The 24,303-nt window shown below is 36.5% G+C and overlaps 1 long non-coding RNA gene and 1 pseudogene across 3 annotated transcripts; both read left to right on the top strand.

Annotated features, from left to right (window-relative positions):
• The first annotated feature begins 2,494 nt into the window (after positions 1-2,494).
• Positions 2,495-23,002, top strand: LOC147381791 (putative serine/threonine-protein kinase PBL7; annotated as a pseudogene).
• On the top strand, positions 18,838-20,770 carry LOC147381792 (uncharacterized). 3 transcript variants are annotated; one of them, XR_015174360.1, is made up of 4 exons: positions 18,839-19,183; positions 19,266-19,820; positions 19,924-19,998; positions 20,371-20,770. It is a non-coding gene; the product is annotated as an uncharacterized LOC147381792 (long non-coding RNA). The 3 variants fall into 3 exon arrangements; XR_015174359.1 differs by having other exon boundaries at positions 19,905-19,998; XR_015174358.1 differs by having other exon boundaries at positions 18,838-19,183; positions 19,266-19,998.
• Positions 23,003-24,303: the final 1,301 nt, after the last annotated feature.

Below are 24,303 nucleotides of genomic sequence, written 5' to 3'. Positions count from 1 at the left end.
GTATTGCTTTTGAGTGACTAATCTGTACTCATTGGATCGCACATAGTAATAAGGACACCCTTACGAGAATGGCACCATAAGATAAGAATCGGAGTTCATTACCGATATCTTGCCCTTCTAGGAAAATCAAATTCACAACAAATTAATTAATTAAAATTTGATTAGACTGGACTCTAGGTTCCATCGAGCTGATTAAGCAAAGCTAATCAAAAGTTGCACCAATTGCACTTCTTGATCGTGAACAGTGCCTAAGCGCAATCTTGCCTTGTAGTTCTACGTGAATTCAGGAGATAAACACACGTCTATTCAAGACGAGAAGTGATCTAAGAGTGCCCTTGCTCAGCATTGTACGCCACCTCTCCTCTGGAGATTAAACTGGCTGTTCCAATTTCAGAGATTTGGGTTGGAGGCTTTGATTAATCCTTTAAACCAGTTAGGAGCTGTCTAGTAATAGGCACCTAGTTTTCACGTGTGAATTTTTCCCTCCTATTGTATGCAATTTGGTAGTGTATGTTAGGTAGGAGATTGCAAGAAAAATCCAATTATTTTTTATCCAGAGATTACAAGGTCTCACCCTCTACCTAAGGTTAGACGAGAAAGCAACACCGTTCTTACTCCACCAGTCCCAGAAATAGATCCACATCCACTTCCACCTCATCACATCCATGAGGATCAACGAACGCTCAATGAGTTGTTCGCACCTATTACTGCCAACCCTCCATCATGTATAATTTTACCTGCCGCTAATGTGGCATAATTTGAAATACGGGCAGCCACCATCAATATGCTGCCCAAATTCCACGGTTTCGAAAGCGAACAACCGTACAATCACCTCAATAAATTCTTGACCTTATACCAGACATTCAAAAATGGTCACCTCGACGATGAGAATGTCAAGCTTTGGTTATTTCCACTCTCTATCGAAGACCATGCTGCGGCTTGGTTAAACTCCTTGTCCTCCAACTCTATCACTACGGGGGATGAATTGTCGAAAAAATTCATGGCTAAATTCTTCCCTATGGCAAAGACGGAACAATTCAAAAATGCCATTCGGAACATCAAGGGAAGACCGGATGAAGAATTCTCCCAGACTTGGGAAAGGTTCAATGACCTTCTTGTTAAGTGTCCGCACCATGGGATAGATAAAGCCCAATTAGTTAATTTCTTTTACCAAGGTCTTCCAACAACCCAGCGTATTCTTCTCGAGTCTATGCATCAGGGTAAATTCATGAATCAAACTCCCAATCAAGCTTATGAATTCTTAGTCGAATTGGCTGAAAATGCTCGAAATTGGAGCACAAACATAAGGGATTTCGATAGAAGAGATTTAAGAGTCAAGAAGCCGGGCATGTATGAGGTTAAGTCTGATCCTGAACTTAAGAATGTCATGAATAGCCTTGTGAGTAGCTTACATAGTCTCAACAAAAAGTTCGACGCTTTCAGTGTCAAAACCAACTTCCAAGAAGCCACTCCAATCCTACAAATTGCCACAAAGACATTTTCATCATGTCAGCTGTGTGAAAATTTCAATCATTCTACGGAGAATTGTCCCACCTTGCCTCTCTCGCAGTCAGAGCAAGCCAATGCTGTTGGAAATTACAGCACATATAGGAAACCCACTCCTAACTCCTATAGTCAGACGTACCATCCCGACAATAGGTTTCACCCCAATTTTTCATATTGACAAAGTGAACCTATCCAATCAGGAGGTCCTCCAGGATTTCAGAAAAATTTCAATCCTCAAACTCATGCCAGTACGAACCTATCTTTGGTTTCGCAGCCATCCTATTATTCACCTCAAAATTCTGATCAACGGGCGATCATTGTCGACCCTATGACCAATTACTCTCCTCCTGTTGCTCAACCAAACTCAGTATTAGAATCAATGATGGCTGAGATATTAAAGCAACAATAGCAACTCATACAGCAACAAATCCAAACTACCCAGAACCAATCTCAGACCAACCGGGTTACTACACAAGCAATCAAAAATTTAGAGGTTCAGATGGGTCAGTTAGCTTCATCCATAGGAGAGAAAAACAAATGCCAGTTTCCCAGTCAAACTGTGCCTAATCCAGCAGGAACTGTTCCAAGAGGACAGTATGAAATCAATAGTCAGGCAGGTCCCTCTAATTCTGTCCAAGCCGTCCACACCTTACGATCTGGTAAATTGGTGGACAATAAAGTTGAAATGCCTGAGGAGGTTCTATCCAAAGAAACAACCTCTAGAGCACCTTCCACAGAAAAAGAAGACCAGTCCAAGGAAACACCTCCTCCTCTCGAGAGTCGAGTGATCATTCCCAAAGCCCCGTTCCCTCATAGACTTCTAGACAACAAAAAGGGAAAACAATTAGAAGGAATTTTAAAAGTGCACAAAAATGTGCAAATAAATATTCCCTTCCTTGACGCAATTCGTCAAATTCCCTCGTATGCCAAATTTGTCAAGGATCTTACCACAGTGAAGCGAAAAACTCTTGTGCCAAGAGAGGCTGTGATGACAGTCCAATCTTCTTGTCTGATTCAGCAGACAATTATTCCTAAATTCAAGGACCCAGGCTGTCCTACAATTTCTGTACACAATGGAGATACGATGATTGAGAAATGTCTATTAGATTTTGGGGCTAGTGTGAATCTTCTTCTTTTCTCAATCTACCAGCAATTAGGTTTAGGGGAACTTAAACCTACGGATATCACTCTAAGTCTAGCAGATAGATCGGTGAAGATTCCCAAGGGAATAGTGGACGATGTGATTATCAAAGTGAAGGATTTCTACTTTCCTGCCGACTTCGTAGTTCTTGACACTAAACCTGTCATTAACCCAAATTCTCATGTTCCAGTCATCTTAGGAAGACCTTTCTTAGCCACTTTCAATGCAGTCATCAAGTATCGCAATGGTATCATGACCCTATCATTTGGGGACATGAAGGTTAAAATGAATGTCTTTCAAAATAAGTTTCAATCTACTGATATGGATGATTTGGAAGAAGTCAACATGATCGACACCCTGGTTAGTAGTACTTTTAAAGAAACGGAGAACAAGGATCCGTTTGAAGAGTATTTTGGCCAATTCGACCTTGAGTTCGATACTGAGAAATCCATCAGGATGGTGAACTCTCTTCTTGAATATGTCCCTATGATGGATTGGTAACCAAAAGTACAGAGTCTGTCCTCTCTCTCGTCATCCCCAATAGTGGAAGAAATTCCAAAGCTTGAGTTAAAGCAATTGCCTGATACGCTGAAATACGTATTTTTGGGTAATGCTGAAACCTTCCCTGTCATTATCTCCCCTACTCTAGAAAAATCACAAGAAAATCGATTACTTGACGTTCTTCACGAAAATCGAGAAGCTATTGGGTGGATCATAGCTGATATTAAAGGCATCAATCCTTCTGTGGTAATGCATCAAATTCATCTTGAGAAAAATTTCAAACCATCGAAAGAACCACAGAGGCGACTCAATCCGGTGTTACAAGAAGTAGTCTAAAAAGAAGTCATCAAACTTTTAGATGTGGGTATTATATACCCCATCTCGGATAGTAAATGGGTTAGTCCAATTCAGGTTGTCACTAAAAAGTCGGGTGTCACAGTTGTGACCAATCAGGATAATGAACTCATACCTACTCGAGTCCAAACCGGATGGAGAGTTTGTATAGACTACCGAAAACTAAACACGATGACACGTAAGGATCACTTCCCTCTTCCATTCATCGATCAGATGCTTGAACGTTTAGCCGGTCATGCCTATTATTATTTTCTTGATGGATATTCGGGATACAACCAAATCCCAATTGCTCCTGAAGACCAAGAAAAGATAACGTTTACCTGTCCATTTGGGACCTTCGCCTATCGACGCATGCCCTTTGGGCTATGTAATGCTCCTACCACCTTTCAAAGGTGCATGTTGAGTATATTTTCTGATATGATCGAAGACTTTCTTGAAGTCTTCATAGACGATTTTTCTGTATTCAGGTCGAGTTTTGATGACTGTTTGAATCATTTAAAGCTAATTTTGAAAAGATGTCAGGAGAAGCAGCTCGTGCTAAATTGGGAGAAGTGTCATTTCATGATCACCTCTGGGATAGTTCTAGGGCATATTATTTCTCATAAAGGAATTGAGGTAGATAAAGCAAGGTCGATCTTATAGCAAATTTGCCTCCACCTAGAATTGTGAAAGAAGTTCGTTCGTTCCTAGGGCATGCAGGGTTTTACAGAAGGTTTATCAAAGACTTTGGAAAAATTTCAAAATCCCTGTGTGATCTGTTAGCCAAAGACATTTTTTTCGAGTTTTCTAACCCTTGTTTATCCGCCTTTGAGAAGTTGAAAACTAAGTTGACCTCAACACCTATTATTCAACCTCCCAATTGGGATCTCCCATTTGAGGTGATGTGTGATGCATCCGATTACGCTATAGGTGTTGTATTGGGGCAACGAGTTGAAAAACTCCCCCATGTCATTTAGTATGCCAGCAAGACTCTAAATGATGCCCAACTCAATTATTCCACCACTGAGAAGGAACTACTAGCAGTAGTTTTTGCCTTAGATAAATTTCATTCCTACCTTATCGGGTCCAAAGTAGTCATTTTCACTGACCACGCAGCGCTGAAATACCTTCTTGCCAAGAAGGATGCGAAGGCGAGGTTGATACGATGGATCCTTCTTCTTCAAGAGTTTGATCTCAAAATTCGAGATAAAAGGGATGCGAGAATGTGGTTACAGACCACCTATTTAGGGCTAGTAGTTGAAACTCTTTCTGACTCTCTCCCAATTTCTGAAAATTTTCCTGACGAGCAAATCATGGTAATTTCCAATTCTGACACACCTTGGTACGTTGACATTGTCAACTACCTGGTGACAGGTCAAACTCCCACCTCTTGGAGTAAACAAAATCGTTTGCGTTTCCTTGCCCAAGCCAAATGGTTCTTCTGGGATGATCCGTATTTATTTAAATACTGCCCAGACCAGATAATTCGTCGGTGCGTTGATGAGACAGAACAGAGTGGAATTCTCGAGTTTTGCCACAATCATGCTTGTGGTGGGCATTTTGGAGGAAAGAAAACGGCAGTTAAAATCTTACAGTGTGGTTTTTATTGGCCTACAATCTTTCGTGACGCTCATCTCTTTGCTAAATCTTGTGATAGATGTCAACGTGTAGGAAAAATCAATCGAAGAAATGAGATGCCCCAACAACCAATTTTGATCATTGAAATCTTCGATGTTTGGAGCATTGACTTCATGGGTCCCTTCCCCATTTCACACGGATTCCAATACATTTTAGTCGTAGTCGACTACGTGTCAAAATGGGTTGAAGCCACAGCTTGTCGAACGAATAATCATAAGGTTGTTGTTCAATTCCTCAAAAACACAGTGTTTGCCCGATTTGGTACCCCTCGTGCTATCATTAGTGATGGAGGGAAACATTTCTGTAACCGAGTTTCCGAAAGTTTGATGCACAAATATTCAATCACTCATAAAGTAGCTACTCCGTATCACCCACAAACCAGTGGGTAGGTTGAAATTTCTAATCGTGAGATCAAAACCATTCTTGAAAAAACCGTCAATCCGACTCGTAAAGATTGGTCCTTAGGATTATCTGATGCCTTGTGGGCCTACAGAACAGCGTTCAAAACTCCAATAGGAATGTCCCCTTATCATTTAATCTTTGGTAGAGCTTGTCATTTGTCAGTCGAACTCGAACATCGAGCTTATTGGGCGATCAAACATAAAAAGTTTGATCTAGCGAAGGCCGGCGAGCTCAGAAAACTCCAACTCACTGAGTTGGAAGAATTAAGGAATGATGCTTACCATAGCACAAAACTTTGCAAAGATCGAACGAGAATCTGGCATGATAGGCACATTCAGAGAAAATCTTTCCACGTAGGCCAGAAAGTGCTCCTGTATAACTCTCGCCTTCATTTATTTCCCGGGAAATTAAAGTCCCGTTGGACTGGACCATTTTTGATCCACAATATTCACCCTCATGGAAACATCGAGGTACTCAATCCAGCCAATGGAAATATTTTCCAAGTCAATGGCCAAAGACTTAAGCCATTTCAGAATCTCCCTCATTCATCAGTAAAAGACTCATTTCTGAGTAATCTTGTGTACCAGGATTAGCTCTAATTCCATGTCTGGCTGAAGACATTAAACTTAGCGCTACATCGGGAGGCAACCCTTGATTTCTGTAAATATTCTCCATGCATTCTTCTCATCTACTTTCCATCCATTTTTTTAACTTTTGAAGGGTTAAAAATGTGTAAAATGTTTTAAACTTTCTTGCAAGAAATTTTCTCGGAAAAAATATTTTCTTTCTAAAATTTTCCTGGAAAATTTATTTTCCAGAGATTTTCTATGAAGAAAAATTTATTTTCCTAGTAAATCTAACACGTTCTCACTTGCAAGACAGTTTCCTAGAAAAAAAATATTTTTCTTTCAAAAATTTTCTTGGAAAATTTATTTTCCAAGAATTTTGCATAAAGGAAAATTTATTTTCCTAAAAAAAATTTGGACACTTCTTAAACCCTACCACACTTTTCTCTCTCCATATCTTTCTCTTCTTCTCCATATCTAGCCTTCATTTCCATTTTTCTTCTTTCCTTCATTTTTCTTCCACAAAATCCAATCTAAAAGTCCAAAAAAATTACAAAAATCATCAAAACACTCATCATCACCAAACGACCGCGCCGCAGAAACCTCACCGCGCCGCGGCTAACCAAGACCGCGCCGCTGTCATCTCGAGGCTGATCGATCTCAAATTTTTTTCACAACACCTCCTTGGTTCCTAGATTGTTTTGGTACCATTTTTCCTCGATGGCTCGAAGAACAAATACCATTTTTCCCGAAGTAGAGATTGCACATATCTACGAAGATATCCCTGGACTTTGATTCGGTGATGAGATTTTTCGGCGTGGATGGGGCCCTCTCCTTTATAAAGGAAATTCCCAATTTAACGAGGAGGCCGTTCGGATCTTCTACCGTTCATTCATCTCCGCCTCTCCCTCAACTCCGTCCATCACCGTCAAGTTTAATGGTATCTAATTTACCATTGATGGATCCGACATCGAAGCCATTCTTGGTATTCCTCAAGTTGAGTCAGGTACGTGTATGCCACTCTACACTTTCGATTATTATTTTACACGTTTAGGCCTTTCGGCCAATAGCATTCAGATCGAAGATAGTGCACTTAAGTCTAGTAGCCTCTTGGAGGATCAATATGTTGCTTGGCGATGGCTTGCCAATAATGTACTCGGCACTCAAAACACTACTTTGTTGTATAACAAACACGTGTATTTCCTTCATGCCATCCAAACGAGAGATCCCACGTTTTGTATGAACCATCTACTTTTGGAATCTCTTATCGATGCCTTGTCGAACAAACACCGTTCCTTGATCCTCCCTCACTTAGTATGTCGCCTCCTCCAACATCGTTTAGGTGTGTCTCTCGTTGAGTTAGCACCTCAAGGGCGCATTATTGGTATCAAGGAATTTGTGGGCGGACGAGCTTTAAAAACCTGTGTTCCCGGTATGTAGACGCCAGAATTGATGCAGGAGCACGAACATGACAGTCCACGTGGGTATGGAAGGGCAGGAGAAGAATTTGATGAGCAGGCCCCGGAGGATATTCGTACTCCAAGTCCAGATTTCAATGATGATACTTGGCTCGCTCAAGTGCCTCAAAAAGGCCACCGTACGGCTTTCTCCAAAATTTTCAAAGGCTTGAAAAAAGTCAACTCTCGCTACAAAGAAATTCAAGAAGGTCAGAAGACTATTAAGGATGATCAGCAACTAATCATTGAGCAACAGGGACAGTTATTAGCTTATAACGAGGAGAAGCGTGCATGTGCTCGAGCGAGAGCTCCACCTAGTTCCAATTCCGAGTAGACTATTTGCTTGTAGGAGTGTTTCTGGTGATGTGTGATGGTGTGTTTTTAAGAAGGATTGTGTGTGGTGATGTGTTTTGTTAATTTTAGTATGTATGGTTTGCTGTATTTTAACTCTGTGTGGTGTCCCTTTTAGCTTTTCTATCCTGTACGGAATACTACTTTTGGTTGTTCTCACAACTTTTGCGATGTAATGAATTCTGTTTTCAGGTGTACTCTAAACCTTTACTCTTTAATCATTGAGGACAATGCTAAATTTAGGTTTGGGGGTGTGGGATAGCACATTTCAATTTTTAAAAATTTTTGTACATTGTTTTCGGTACATTTTCAAAAATACCTTCATCAAAATGTTTATATGTACTGTCATCATACAAATTTTTTAAACCAGGCTCATGTCCAATTTGTTTATAAATTCTTATTCCTCAAAAACAAGATATTTTGAAAAACAAAATTCACGTCACTTCTGATTGTAGTGAAAATGTTATTTTGGATTAAGAGTTGTCTTCTTCGCTGTCTAGAATGAGAGGGAAAGCTTGAAAAATACTGAACTTTGACCTCCTTGTCCTTTGGTTGGCTGAATAGAAGAAAAACAGAACTGTAGTTGATATTTTTGAGACAGCAACCATAGGATTAGACTGGGTACCTTGAAAAGGGCTACCTGATTTTTGAAAAAAAAAAAAGAATATCGAAAAAATGATAAAGCATGAAAAATGTTGAAAAGAAAAGCAGAAAGATGTGAAGGTTAGAACTGAAAAAGTGCAAATTGTGAAAAGAGTCCAATGAGACCAAAATAGTTCAATAGAGTGAAAGCCGTCAATGGTAAAAACGTGAGTACATTGGAATATCACAGATAAAGCCCCTTAGAGGTATTAAAGTAAACATCCATACTTCTCACAATCCCAGACAGGAGGCTCAGTTCCGAGTTAGAAGTTAGGCAGACCCAACCATCTTAGCAGTTAAGAAGGGAAACCTTGTTCCGAAAAACCTATGTTACAATCAGAAAAATTTGTGCACACACTCAAGATATTTCTGAAAATGAGGAATAAAAAGAATTTATGCTCAAATAGACCTTTGACTGAATTTTGAAAATTGGTGTGATGGCATTATATACAATAATTTTGAAGTTGTTATCTTTTAAAATGTTAGAATTTTGTGGGATATTCACTGCAAACCCTCACGAGTCAAACTCGTCCACTAGGGGTAACCTAGGGGTTCAAGGGCTTACTGCATAAGCTAAATACAGTCGGGAACCTCACGAAAGAGGAATTGTTTAGATTTAAGTTTTGCTCGGACTAGCAAAATTGAGGTTTGGGGGTGTGATAAGGTCCCAATAATCTCACTTTGGGACCATAATTTCATTGAGATTACCATCGTATAAATACTAGTTCCCTTAAAATAATAATAAATTTTATTAAATCCCAAATTAATGTGACTAACAATAGTTTGTTACTAATTTCAGGTGAAAAGGGCACATTCGGAAATCAACAAAAGAAATAATAATTACTGTTACAACATGCGAGCAAAAAGGAAGCATCTGACAAAATCTCGAGGATTTTGGGCGCCATGTCACCGCGCCGCGGTCATTTCGAGGAATTTATCTTCGAGATTTTTACAGAAACTTCTAGAAGCTTCGGTGGTTGTAACTGATTGGGTCATTTGAATCGAATTATCCGCCAAATCACCCTGATTACCCGAATACGAACATTATAAATTGGGAGGTTGATTTTAGAGAAAGGGGCTCTTCTCCTCTTCTCTTCTTCCATAATTTTTTATTTTTCTTTCTTAGAATTCTCTGTAATTTCCTTGTGAGAAAGCTCTTGAGTGTAGTGAGAACATCAAGAGTGGGATTTCATTATTTTTGTAATTCTTTGGAGAGATATAGAAGAAGAATTTCAGATTGATCATCATCTTCTTCACCCATGTTCTTTGCTCTTTTATTAATTTCTGCAATTTTAATTCTTGCGATGATTGGCTAAATTCTTATTAGAGAAGTTAAGAAAGCCATAGCAAATTCATCCCTCTAATATAGTTTTAGATTCTTACTTTGTTTACATGTTTATTATTCTGAAAGTTCTCTTATGATTAAGATAATCTAGCTTATAGTTTGATCCAACTTAGATAGCTATTACTTAGATAAGTTCAAGAATGGCTATGCTCTGTGAAAAATAAGAAGATAAGTTAGGCAATCTAAATCATATTAGTATTTTCATGGATAGCTTTTGATTACTTTCAATGGTTCAATTGTTTCACCTTCCGATCAATGAGCAATGACTTGCTCTATGGATTGAGTTATCTCTTAGAACTAATCTATATTATGGATGATTTGCAAAGGTTTGATTGACTTCTCTAAGCTTTCTCTCATAGATTTTCACTCTCTATTTTCTGTTTTTAATTTCAATTGCAAGTAATTTTCATTTCATTTGTGCAACAAATCAATTCTGTTTTTAAATCAATCTGTTTCAAAACTTTGTTTTGGTTTCTAACCGAATGAATCTTTGAATCCTCATTGTCCCTATGGAACGAATTCGACTTACCCAAAGTCCATTTCTTAATCTTAATCTCTACATTTATTTAGCAAGTTTTACAATCGATCAACGGTCCACGATTTTCAACTTGTAAACATGGGGCTAAAAATTTCGGAATGGGCTGATTTTTGGTGAGGATGATCTTCTAATCATAGAGATCATCCTCACCAAAAATCAGCCCATTCCAAAACTTGTAACCCATGTAGGATAAAACACGTTTGTTAAAGTGTAGGGTAAAGCTTAGGGTGTTGAACATTTCCCATATATATATATAAAATAGTTCAAAATTTTGATGATCCACACTTTCTTTTGTAGAGAATCCTAATCAAAAGACTACACATGAAAACAAAAACAAAGAAGTACTTGCAGATAAAACATTCACCTTTCTTGAGCTCGCTGAAGCAACTCAGAGTTGTCATCCAGAATGTCTACTGGGAGAAGGTGTTTGGAAGAGTATACAAGGGGCACCTTTAGAATAGTGGGAAGATAAATGTGAACTAAACCTGAACTGAATTGGGACCTTTTTTTTGTTGTTGCAATAATTGAAGGAACTTAGGGCTGATTTTGGTTCATCATTCAGCTTGTGGCTATTAAGCAACCTAACAGGAATGGGTTGCAAGGCAACAAAGAGTTTCTTGTTGAGGTTTTAACATTTGGGTATCCTTCACCATCAAAATCTGGTTAATCTCATTGGACATTGTGTTGATGGAGATTAGAGCCTCTTGGTTTACGAGTATATGCCATTGGGGTCTCTAGAAGATCATCTACTAGGTATGTCATCAATTCTACAAAAAAATTTAATTTCACGATATTTATCCACAAAAAAAAAACATTATAATAATAATCTTCTTCCGAATTTGCAATAATTCAATGGGCGTCACACGTTTCAATACATGTCCCATATTTGTTTGTAGATCTTGCACCGGACCAGAAGTCATTAGGCTGGTATACAAGAATGAAGATAGCAGCAGGAGCCGCTAATGGTTTGGAATATTTGCATGACAAGGCCAATCCCCCTGTAATACATCGTGATCTGAAATCGTCCAACATTTTGTTGGACAAAGGGTTCATTCCGAAACTCTCAAATTCCAGTCTTGCAAGGCTTGGTCCTACGGGAGATAAGACTCATCTATCCTCAAAAGTGGTGGGGACATATGGGTATTGTGCCCCAGAGTATGCAAGAATAGGTTAGCTGACCTTGAAATCAGATATTTTTAGTTTTGGAGTTGTTTTACCAGAGCTAATCACAGGGCGAAGGGTCATCGACACCAGGAGGCCAATTAAAGAACAATATTTAGTTTCTTGAGTAATTTTCTCCCTTGCTCTTTACTTTTTTTTTTCTCCTTTCTTGGATGTGAATCCATCGGAGGTTTGATTTTCTATAAATTGGAATTTGGAAATGTTGTCGATGAAATAAAAGTTATTATTCTTAGTCGATAAGAAAGATCGTGGCTTCTAGCAGAGCTAGAACGAATGGTAATCCGTACGAGGTCATTCCCATCATTTTGTGTTAAAAATATATGACTCGTCACCAAACAATGTAGAATACTTGAAGTTCTTGGAAGACATGTTGAAAGTTGTGCTTTTGCCAGAAATAGTTTGGCAATCCTATAATTATATAGTGACATCTAAGAGATAAACCAGAGAGGCCTTGTTATAGGTTTGTTATTTCCATTTTTCATTTTTATTTTCAAGTATTATATACTTAGAATACTTTATGATCATATTTCCTAAACATCTACTTTTACTTTATGATCATGTTTCCTAAACATCTACTTTTGTGCTATGTTTTGGACGGTATTTGACAGCACAATTTGAAACAACCGAAGGAGTAAGACTCTTTCATGATCCTCGTTAAAGGGAAACTGCTACATTATCTGCAAGTAGTGCCCACAACAGCAGCACCACCACCACCACAACCACAACCAGCAACCCAATCATCATTGTCCTTATCGTGGGCATCGCAGTCCTCGTATTTTGGCTAGTCCTTCGTCCTTCCAAAGTTAAATTCCTTGTCATCGATGCTTCTCTCACTGAATTCAATCTCACTAGCGATAACATACTTCACTACAAATTTGAACTCAAATTAGTTGTGAGGAACCCAAACAAGATTGGTATTTACTATGATCGGATCGAAGCTAGAGCTCATTACAATGACGAAATGCGGCATTGATTTTTGATCATTTGATGATCGAGGCTCATATATTCATCTTTTTTTTTTTTTGATTGATAAGCTGGGATTAAAGGGACCCCACCCTGAAAACACTACTAACGAGTGTACATACACATTAAATCTTCCTCAATAATTCTCACTAGATCTTGAGGAACATTACTCCTCTCTTCCATAATAAAATAATTATTCGAATAGCATCCCAATTTTGCTAAGTAATCCGCCGCCCTATTTGTTTCTCTCCAATAACATTCAAAAGTACATTTTACAAAAAATTCGATTTGTTTTGAAATTTCTAGCAGAATTTCACTATACTTCCATGAAGGCTCGATTTCATGCTTAATACTTTTAATTGAGTATAAAGAATCAGAGGAGATTATAATTCGTTGAATTCCCTTCATCCTTGCATATCTCATAGCCTCTAAAATAGCTTGAAGCTCAATCTGAACTATATCTGCAGAATCCGTATTACTCCACCTTGCAAAAAGAAATTCTCCCACATTATTTCTGCCTATGAATCCAAATCCCGACCCATGCTGAGAACTCGCTCCATCTGTGTTTATCTTGACTTCATTCTCCTCCGGTGTACCCCAAAAAAAAATGTTTGAGCATTGGTTTGATGACTGAGTAGCTGCATCTCCATTTATTCATGATATACACTGTTATGTTTCTCGAATCATCTTCAATTTCTGCTCCATCAAAACATTTCTTCACCACCTCTCCCACTTGATTCAACACTATCTCCTTTGCAGACTGAACTTCCGCAACTATACGTTGATTCCATTCCTTCCAGCAATAATAAATAACTGCACAAAATGCTAAGTATAACATATGCATAATCTGATTACATTTGAACCGCACACTGTTAATCACTTGCAATTCATCTTCTATTGATCCTGTTCCAACTCTGTTAATTCCAAATTTCTTTAAACATTGGATCCAAATCCATTGCGTATATGGACATCGAAAAAATAGATGGTCATTCATCTCTTGATTGTTACCACACAGGGAGCACCGTGACACCCATTTGAACCCCTTCTTATTCAGATTTTCAACAGTTGAAAGCTTCTTTTGTACAGCTAACCAAGTAATAAAGGAAAATCTTGGAATACGGTTCTTATTCCATATAATTTTTTTCCAACCAACTGAACCTTGCCCTTCAATTAACATCTCATGTGCTGATTTCGATGTGAACTGGCCATTTGCTGTCAAGCTCCAAACAACTCTGTCCCTCATCAATATTTTCGGAATTGGATTGGATGTAATATGATCAATGACTAATTTCATTCGGTCATTGTAAGGTCTTGGGAAAATCCACTTCTTGTCGACAATAAAATCCTTGATCTTTGCATTTAAATGATTATCAAATTGATTAATAATTCGATTGCCAAATCTAGATATTATGCTCCCTTCTTGAAGCAAAGGTTCTCTCCAAATACAAGTGTCTTCCCCATTACCAATTAAAAAGCGAACATGCTTCCAAACAAATTCTCTCTCCCTTAAAATGCCTCTGCACGCCCTAGAAGCATTATTTGCTTGCTGACATCCCCCAATATCCGAATCCCCCACATATCTCTTCCTCATCCAATCTGCCCAAGAGGATTTATTTTCCACCACTCTCCAAAACAACTTTGCTATCCCAATTTATTTATATCCCTTAGGCGTCGAATGCCAAGACCTCCTTTATCATATGGTTTACATACACTTGCCCAACTGATAGGATGGATAGACCTTAAAAGAGAAGGACCCCTCCAAAGAAAGTTATTGAGAGCATTTTCTATTTTTTTCAAGACACTCACCGGAATATTGAATGAAGTAGACCAATAGACTTGAAAACTAGTTACTTCTCTCAGATCGAAAATGCCTGAGATTAGTTTTTTTTTTTTTTTTTTTTTTTGAAAATAGAAATTCATTATTTTTTTAGTGAATTACTATTTTGTGAGCTAAAAATAAGTTATTTACGATTCCAACTCACTATTCATTTTAATTACCAAAATGTGAGCAATCACATTTTCGTTTAAAAAAAAATCCGAACGAAGAGACTATTTCGGTGGTTTAAAGTGACAATTGTCACTTTAAACCTGTGAAATAGTCACGTTAAAACCCCCCGGATTCATTATCATTCATGTTTTGATAATTATGAACAGTGAGCCAACCGGAATTGTAAATTCGTCAAAAGTTGATCACTTTTTCGTAAATAAATCTTATTTTTTATCTACAAAATATCTAAATCAGAGCGGAGGATAAAACACAGATATAAATACATAACTTATGAAAATTATTGTTGATAGAACAATGCAGGCATATTCACACTTCATATACCCAATTATTCATAGATATATCCCATCCTCGATCACGCATCTACATCAAATATTTCCATTTCTATTTCCAAGTACCAACCTAACCTTCCAAAAGGTAATTTGTTATTTTCTTTAACACCAAATCTTTTATATCCTCTAAAAACTGTAGTGTGGGACGTTCAACAGGCCCAATAACCCCAAAATATTCAAAAAAAACTTATGGCTAGAACTATAGAAAAACAAAAAATAAATATTGAGGTGATTTCAGCGTTCTATAAAAAAAAAGAAAGATGTGAAGCACCGATACATGTACATGCCACCAACAAACTCTATCAACTGAGTACGATTTTGGTGACCCCCACTCTAGAGACCCCGCATACCCGATGGTTCACGTGGCATGGTAAATTTAACAGATTTTCTCTCACACGCTGTGATTTTGTTCTTCCAAAACTAACTTCAATCATTAATAGTAATTTAAGGGTAAAGAATAACATTACAAAATCTTTAGAACTCTATACGAAAAAAAAAAAAAATTTAACAATTAATTCTTAAAAACAAATTAATACTAAAAAAATCATGGTTTCTTGCATCCATAATAAGAGAGCTGCTATTCACGCCCCAACTTTACTTTTTACACTCTAATTAAAAAAAAATAAGTAAATATTGAGAATAAGTAAAAGTTGGGGTGCAAATATGAACTCTTTCTTTCTCTCCTCTTTAATTGGGGTGTGATAAATAATTAAAAAGTTGGGGTGTAATAAGCAAACCAACGATTTCTATTTTTCCAAAAATAACCTCAATGATTATACTAATTTAGAGTGATAATTGGATCGTTGTTCTCACCTCTGTCTTCATCTTCCGCAATCTTCTTGATAGTCTTTTTCTCCTACATAAGTTAGAACTCTAAATCTTTTCCCAATTTTTTTATTAGACTATACATTTTTATTCATATGCATATTTTTTTTAAAGTACTGAATTTGAAATTTATGATTTTGTTAATTGTAATTGTACGAATGTAAATTTTTTATTTACAACTTGAGGATAAATTTTGAATCCTTAATACAAATATTAACCATACACTACAGGAAATTCAGTCTATAGCGACGACTTTTTGTGACGGCCATTTCCCATCTGTCGCTATAAACACATTTAGCCACGGTCATATTGTTTAGCCGTCGCTATAAGTCTAGCAAATTTTTTATTGCACGAATTTAACTCTCTTCTCAATCTCTCTGTTCTCTCTCTTGTTCTCCACCTCTCTCACCATCAAAATACCCTTTCTTGATTTTCTCGCATAGATCAATAAAATCGATGATATTTGAAATCGAAAATAAGTACTCCATCTCAATCTAGAATTTGACTATATTTTCTCTCTTCTTCTGCACCTTTTTTTTAATATATACTCTTCTTCTTTAGAAAAAAAAATCAATAATATTTGAAGTAAAAAATAAGTAGTTCGGTTAGTTCTCTCCATCTCAATTTGGATTGTTTTAAGGTTATAAGAACCCTAATTTGAAAAATTGAACCCTAATTTCACTTTAATCATCTGTTTCAGTCAGATGCCAGGTCTTGCATGCCTCTCTTGCTTTCGTTTGAGTCCTCTATGAAGATCCCCAACTCAGTTTGGCTCGCGTAGTTTCCAGATCTACAGATTTTATTATTTATATTTGTTTACTTCTCAATTAGTTAAAAAATGTAACTAATTTCATTAACAAATCTCTGGATCACCCACTCTTTCCTTTGATCTTTGATTGATTAATTTTTGCTACATTTTATTTGATGGTTAATGTGTAAAATTGTATAAATTATTTATTTTCCTCCTTTGAATCCTTAAATGTGGAGCTTAGGGGTTTTGAGGTGTGTGATATTAATAAATGTTCTTCAAATGTTCGATTTAAAGTCTGTATAAGGACGTAAAATACAGGTTATAGCAATCATGAAATCAAAGAAAACAAGTGACTGGAAACTGCATAAAGATGTAAGTAAGGAAAGCAACTTATGGAAAATCATAAATTAATCATGCATTTTTGTAGTTGAAACTGAACAATGTGTAATCATTGAGGTTACTGGAACATTTAAGATAAGGTTGCTTTAGATCCAATCTTCAATCTCCCCAGAATTTATATAAACTGTTGATTTGATTATTTTTCCTAGATTTAAAAACAAAAATGATAACCATTTGAAATAATTCTCAAATATACTTGTTTTTCCTCATGTATATTATTCACATATATTTGTATTTTCTTTTACTGGATTTAGTGTGATTATTTCCAGGCTTCAGAAGATGCCAAAAGACTAGTTGACAAGGAAAGGGCTTTTGTTCGTGTTCAAATTGAGAATGCCAGAGCTGCAGTGCAGAAAGTTGAAGAGGCCCTTTAGGAATAAGAACGAATTTCTAAAACTTCGGGGAATCAGGTTTGTATGAATGGTGTGATTTTTCACCATAATATAGAAATTTTGTTTTGTACATGACATTTTCTTTTTTATTTAGTCTTCTTTGGATTGAAGTTTGTGAAGATTTTATTTTCTCTATTTCAATAGCAAATATAAGCAATAGTATCTTTTGTATATAAGCGTAAGTTACTACTTGTTTTTAAGTATAGGTTGCTCCTGGGCTTTTGATGGGGAATCCCATGTGGGGTGCCAATTCTCATAGATGGAGTGCAAATGGAGTAACAATAAAAAAGGGAGCTACTTCAGTTAGGATTTTTTAAAATTTTAAAAAATTCTAAGCATTGGTTGACACTCTCTACTACTTCTATTGTTACTATTATCATTTTTTTAATTGTGCTATTTTAGTTATGCATCAAAGAACTGAGAATTTGGAGGTCTAAAGGATTAGCTCTCAAGAGTATTTACTATTTGTACTCACACTAGTTGTTCTTGTTGACCTTTTATCTTGTTTCAAGTATTGAGAAGGAAATTAGTGCATTTTAATTATAAGTATATTAAGAATTTTCAGATTTTATCTGATTTCTAGTCCATCTATATGTACCTCTAAAGAGTTAAAAGTTTGTGTTCAATTTACCTTGAGCCACCTCTATGACAGGAAAAGAAGCTTGTTGCGGAGATAAAGAAGACTGCAAAAACAGGGAACGATGTAGATTCTTCAAATACTTATTTCCTAAGAATGTTTTGAATTCTATGAGGCTTGAATCACTGGTTTTATTTATAAACCTTTAGATGAATATTTAGCTACTGTAATTTTATTTCATTTTCTCATATCTTACAAGCCCTTCATGAAATGTCCACAACTGCATTATGCTGTTTAGGTTTCGCGTACAAGGAGGAACTTTCCGAATTTGCTACCTATAATGGTGATGAGGATCACCCTGCCCATGAGCTTTTACTCAATCCCGCCAATTATTCAAACATTGAAAGTGGCCTGATTTTTGTTGGCTTGGTTGGGCTTAGGGTGACTGTGCATAATCTTTGAATTTTTTCTTGCAACTGTACAATTTTCCGTACCTCTGCTCCTTTGGATTCTCATGGACTAACCATGTTTATCTTAAACTCCAAACCATCACAAGACCCTCCTCGAGAAGAGGTTCACAAAGCAATTGAGGACTGTAGAGCAGCCGGCATCCGTGTTATGGTTATTACTGGAGATAACAAGAAGGTTGAGTTTTTGGCTTAAATGGTATTTACAGCAGTGGTATAGGAAATGGAGTGAGTTTGGCTTTGTTTCATTGACGCTAGAAGGTTGTATGTTTTAACGTTTATTTTCTTCCTTTCTACAGTGTAGTTTATGGCCTCTATGGTTTTAGATTCAGTTCTAGGTTTTATCAAGGGAATGGGATTGGTAGAGAAATGGTGTAGGAGGCTTTTCTTTCATTGTTGCCTGTTCAAATCCTTGATTATCTAGTCAGATTTGGTTGGTCTTTTATCCTCTCATTTTCTTTTATTGTAACATATTTTTATACCAGAAACTGATTATTGTATATTAAGTTTTTTTCTCTAAATTTTGGAATACCAAGTGGGTTTATCTGTGTTCTAGCTTGGAATTGTAACAAGTATGGTTTTTATCCCCTTTGGAATTTTGTTTTATATGGGTCCATTTCTCTGTCTTCACAATATTGCAGGTACATGATCTCGTCGAATATTTGTGAGGTCGCCTCTATATTTCTAACAGCAGCTTTAGGTATCCCAGAAGGCCTAATCCCAGTGCAGCTTCTGTGGGTCAATCTCGTTACCGATGGCCCACCCGCAACAACTTTGGGATTCAGTCCACCAGATAAAGATATAATGAAGAAACCTCCTCGAAGAAGTGATGACTCATTGATCAGCGCTTGGATTTTATTCCGCTATCTGGTACTTAAAGCTGTTTTCTCTCTCAGTCAAAATGAACTTCATTTAGATTCCAAAATTATCATTCTAACCTTCATGTTTACAGGTTATTGGGCTCTATGTCGGAATAGCAACTGTGGGTGTCTTCATAATATGGTTTACACATAGCTCCTTTTTGGGAATCAACCTTAGCGGAGATGGCCATTCCCTTGTCACCTATTCCCAGCTCTCCAACTGGGGTCAGTGCCCTTCATGGGAGGGCTTCAAAATCTCTCCTTTCACAGCTGGGGCTCAGGTTTTCTCCTTCGATGACAACCCCTGCGACTACTTCCAGATTTGGTCATTCAACTTTAATATGATATTTGGTGGTTTTTCCTCTATTTGAACTGAAACTTTTAGATGAGCAGCAGCGGCTAATGCCTAATCATGCAGTGTGATTAGCTAGAACAAACCTACATGCCCTTCCCCCCTTCCCACCCCTTCGAATTGGTGAATTGGTTTGTGAGCTATGGTGTGGTTTGCACTTGGTTTTTGAAGTAGGACTTGGTTTTTTCTGGGGAAAGAGTGTCGGCAGATAGTACTTGTGAGGTATTTTGAAGTAGGACTTAGTTTTTTCTGGGGTACAGTAGTTTGCATGACAAAATATTTCATTTGAGTACATGTGAGTATTTAAATGGCTTCTCATTTCATCATTTGAGCTATATATTATCTCTTAGTTTGGTTGTTGAACAATTTATATGTATAGGTTTCCTTGGTTGCTTCAGATCTGGCAGCGATCGAAACCACTTGGCACCATGGCTGCTGCAAATGCTCCAATCACCATGAAGGAGGCCTTGATGGTGAGTTCTATTTCATCTGTTCTTTCTAAATGTTATGGATTTCACGTTTGTTCTTTATATTTAGCTGAATTAGTGCTAGAAATCATGTCTTTGGATTGGTTTTTATAGTTCAATTTCGTCTTCATTTGTATGATTCTAGACTGCAATTTGTTTCTAAACTAGTCCTAGATTATCATTTTTCATCTATAAGATATTTGCAACGATTTTGTTGCAATAAAGCTAACTCAGAAATTGGATTTGTTCAGATCTGTAGGGATAATTCTTGATCCGATTCATGCACAATAGATTCATCTTCAATTGTGCTTTTAAAATTTTGATTTTTTTAAAATTCTACTTATGATCTTCTATTTTTTTGATTTTTCGTGGTTGCAGTTACTGAGTGTTGGAATTAATCCACAATGGAATTAGACAAGTATATATGTATTTGGGAAACATCGCCACAAAATAGTGTTGTTATCACGACAAGTAAGACGAAGTATTGTAGATTTGAGGGAGGCACGCTACCGATAGTTTCTTATTTATATTCTACAAAACAAAGTAGATGAACTTGCAAGTGAAGGTTGTCTTGTATGCATCTGGAATGCTTATTGCAGGAGTTTCAAATTGTAGATTAGAATTTGGATTGGTAAATAGATTTTTTAAAGTTGAAGATAGGAGGGGCATTTGGGTCTTTTCATACTGGTAATAGGGGTCAAGGTCATTAATTTCAAAACATAGGGGTATTTCCAATATTCAACAATACATGAGGGGGCTGGTGTAAAATAATTTTTTTTTTTTTTAAAGCTTTTACAGGGACGGCCAAAACCGTAGCTAAATGACAAATGTTTTTTTTTTTAAATAATACTCTATAGCGACGGCCAGCGCGGCTGTCGCTATAACTCATGTACATTCAGCGATGGACTATTTAGGGACAACTACCGACGGTCTCGACCGTCGCTATAGCCATATTTTACTGTAGTGATAGTCACGATAGGTTGGTTTTGGCAAAACAAGAGTTACGTTAATCCTATAAGAAAATCCATTAATTGAATCAATTTACTAAACCAACTCTAAAAATAATGAGTCAACTTGTCGATTCAGTCCGGGTCAATTTCAAAGGCATCAAGTCGAGCAAAACATATATATAGAACAAAAATAAATATTTTTATTATTTATGTTATTTAAAGATTTAATTTTTTTTTTTTTGATTTGTCTATGTCAACTCAAAAGTTGTCGACTTGACTCGACTTAAGGGACAATTAAGACTAGTTTTAAAATGGACTCTGAAGGACTGAGAAAATCAACATTTTTTTAAGTATTAATTGGTTGAACTTGTTGGAGTTGGAGTCTTTTTTTTTTTTTTTTAGTATTAAATATTAATTGGTTACAAAGGTTTGGCCAAAATTATAATCTCAACAATACAAAACATTATAGCACTCATTCAAATAATTTCATGTAAAAAATAGAAAATAAAAAACTTAGCTGTGAGGGAGAGTTCATACTTGCATGCAACCCGACTTTTACTTATTCTCAATCGTTTACTTATTTTTTTTTAATTGGAGTGTGATAAGTAAAGTTGGGGTGCCAATAGCAACTCTCTTTTCATGGATGCAAGAAACAACGGTTTTTTAAGTACTAAATTTTTTTTTTTTTTAGACTTAATTGTTAAAAAAATAAATAGTTTTTTTTTTGTATAATAGTAATTGATTTAACACATGTAGAGTCCTAAAGATTTTGAAATTTTATTTGTTACCATTAAATTGCCATTAATTATTGAGTTTAGTTTTGGAAGAACAAATTCACAACGTGTGAAAAAAATCTGTGGACCAATGGTTATGCGGAGTCTCTAAAGTGGGGTTCATCAAAATTGCACTCCAGATATCTCTAGATTGAATCATTTTTTTGCTCATAGATCCCTCAGTGATTGCCAGGTCAAGTATGCAAGGGTAATCGATGAAACAAAACTTACTATTTTAGAGGTAGTCGATAAGAGGGCTCGTAGTTTCTAGAAGAGTTGGTGGGATGAATTGTAAACTGTTGGTTATGTCTTCTATTCTTGTATGTGGAGGGTTGTCGGGGATTCAACTCGGATCTTTTGAGATCCGTTAACAACCCACATGACCCGTTTAATTGGTAATGTGTGGGGTTTCCATTTGGTTTGGTTTGGTTTTGAATCTTTTTGGGCCCATTTGGTTTGGTTTTGGATCCGACCCGTTTAACCTCTTTGTAATCCTGAGTATATAAAGGGTAAGAGATGAAACCCTAAAGGGTGAGAGAAATATACGAGAAACAGAGAGAAATTGTAACCGTGTTCTTCTTTGGTTAATATAGTGAAATCGCCGTTTTCGCCCGTGGACGTAGGTCGATTCTTTGACCGAACCACGTATATTTTGTGTCATGTGAGATTCTTGTGTTCTTGCTTGATTTATACTTCGAATCATAGGGTTTAGTCTAACATAAACCTTATGAGGTCATTCCCATCATTTTATTTTTATCAAATCGTGCTTGTTGATTTTTAGTTAAACACCTAAAATTTCTTTGATAAGCAATGGATGTTGAGCTTCTACATGCATTTTCATAATGTTAAGGGATCAACTTTACAAATGAGTGAGCCTTGCCATGTACCTTATATATCTATCCAAGGCCAACAATGCGTTCATGTCTAGTTTACATTTGAGTTGATTGAAACTGTCATTACAAATCATTTCTTTATATTGTTTCTCCGATATTTACTTGGTGTTGATGTTGTTATTTTGTTGAACAGGCACGACCATTTCTCAAGGACCAAAGGAAGTACCCACGGTTGGCAGATCCACTTCTTCAAGGGGACTTCCCAATGAGAGGATTCTATCAAGCAATTGCTATTGCTTTCATGTGTCTCCAAGAGGCAGTTGCCCTTCGTCCATTGATTAGCGATGTTGCAATTGCACTACATTACCTTGCAATGGCCCCAGCTGACAAGAGGGGCTCTACCTCTCTTCCTGTTTCATCTCCATCTTCATCAGATAAATGTGAAGTTGCTTAAGTGATAGAATGGGATTCGAATTCAAACAAAGAAAATGACAGGAGATCCCATTTCATATATGTTATAAAATGAAGGACTTTTGTGTATCATTGGATGAATTTGGAATATATATAATATTGTTGTTTTACCACTCTATCGTTGAATTATGTCGAGATACATTATTTTACAGATCTTACAGATATTCTTGTGTTATCTACTAAATGAATTTTATTCCTCCATTTCACTTTTTCCAAAGCTATGCCTCATGTTATTGAGAGAGAGCTATATATATGTTTTCACTATTTCTATCAACGTTCTTTTGGGTCTTCTTCTTGCCCTTTTAGGACCTTCAACTTGAATATTTATTTTAATTATGTTTGTAATCGCTCTCTGTTTAACATGCTCGAACCATCTCAGCCAACTTTTTCTTAGTTCATCGCGTATTTTTTTATATTTTATCTTTCATATTCTTTCTACTTATCCGTCTCAACGTCCTTTCTTTGCTACACTCATTTTATTAGAGATTCCTCTCCATGTTTTAGTAAATATATGAGATACCCCTCTATCCCTTGACCTCAATCTTATCTTATAGACTTACGAAAAATGACTTAAATTCTTTCATATTCAAACTCTAGCAAAAAGCCCTTGATTGTTCTCCCAAAAATCTGTCATCTTCAAGCTCTTCAACCTTTATGTTTGTCACGCCGCCCTGAGATCCAAACATTCCAACTCTGAATATGTGGATCTTTCATTAGATAAAAAATGCCTCAGATTAATTTTTTTCTTCAAAATCTAAATTAATTATGTTTTATCGACTAAATATCTAAATCACAGCATAAGCTAAAATAAACAGATATCCCATCCTCATACATCTGCATCAAATATTTCCATTCCTATATGATCTACATATCCACTGTATACAATATTCTAACCAGAACATCTAAAATAACTCACCAACTATCTTAATTATACAATTCATAATTGGCCATTAAGCCGGATATTGTTGCCAATCCATAGCTATAATTTACAACATAAGCTGCCAATCAGACCTCTAGATCGATCTTCGGTCACTAAACACTAATTCATAACTCATTTCTTTATCAATGCAATCCACTCTATATCACCTGCTCTGAATCTAGACTGCAATAGGAAGGTGAGATGGGAAGCCCATTAAGAAACTCGATACTTATAATCTGAATTGAAAATGTGCCTCATTGAAACAATTCATGTAAAACGTACAAAATCTTGATAAAGAATTTTTCTCACATTTTGATTTCACAATTAAAATAGTAGTTCCATATCACAATTAGTGCAATTGACAA

The sequence above is a fragment of the Akebia trifoliata genome, unplaced genomic scaffold, assembly GCF_017979445.1.
Source record: "Akebia trifoliata isolate Shusen 1 unplaced genomic scaffold, ASM1797944v1 Contig00256, whole genome shotgun sequence".
NCBI classification, from domain to species: domain Eukaryota; kingdom Viridiplantae; phylum Streptophyta; class Magnoliopsida; order Ranunculales; family Lardizabalaceae; genus Akebia; species Akebia trifoliata.
This window is presented reverse-complemented; position numbering and strand designations above follow the sequence as displayed.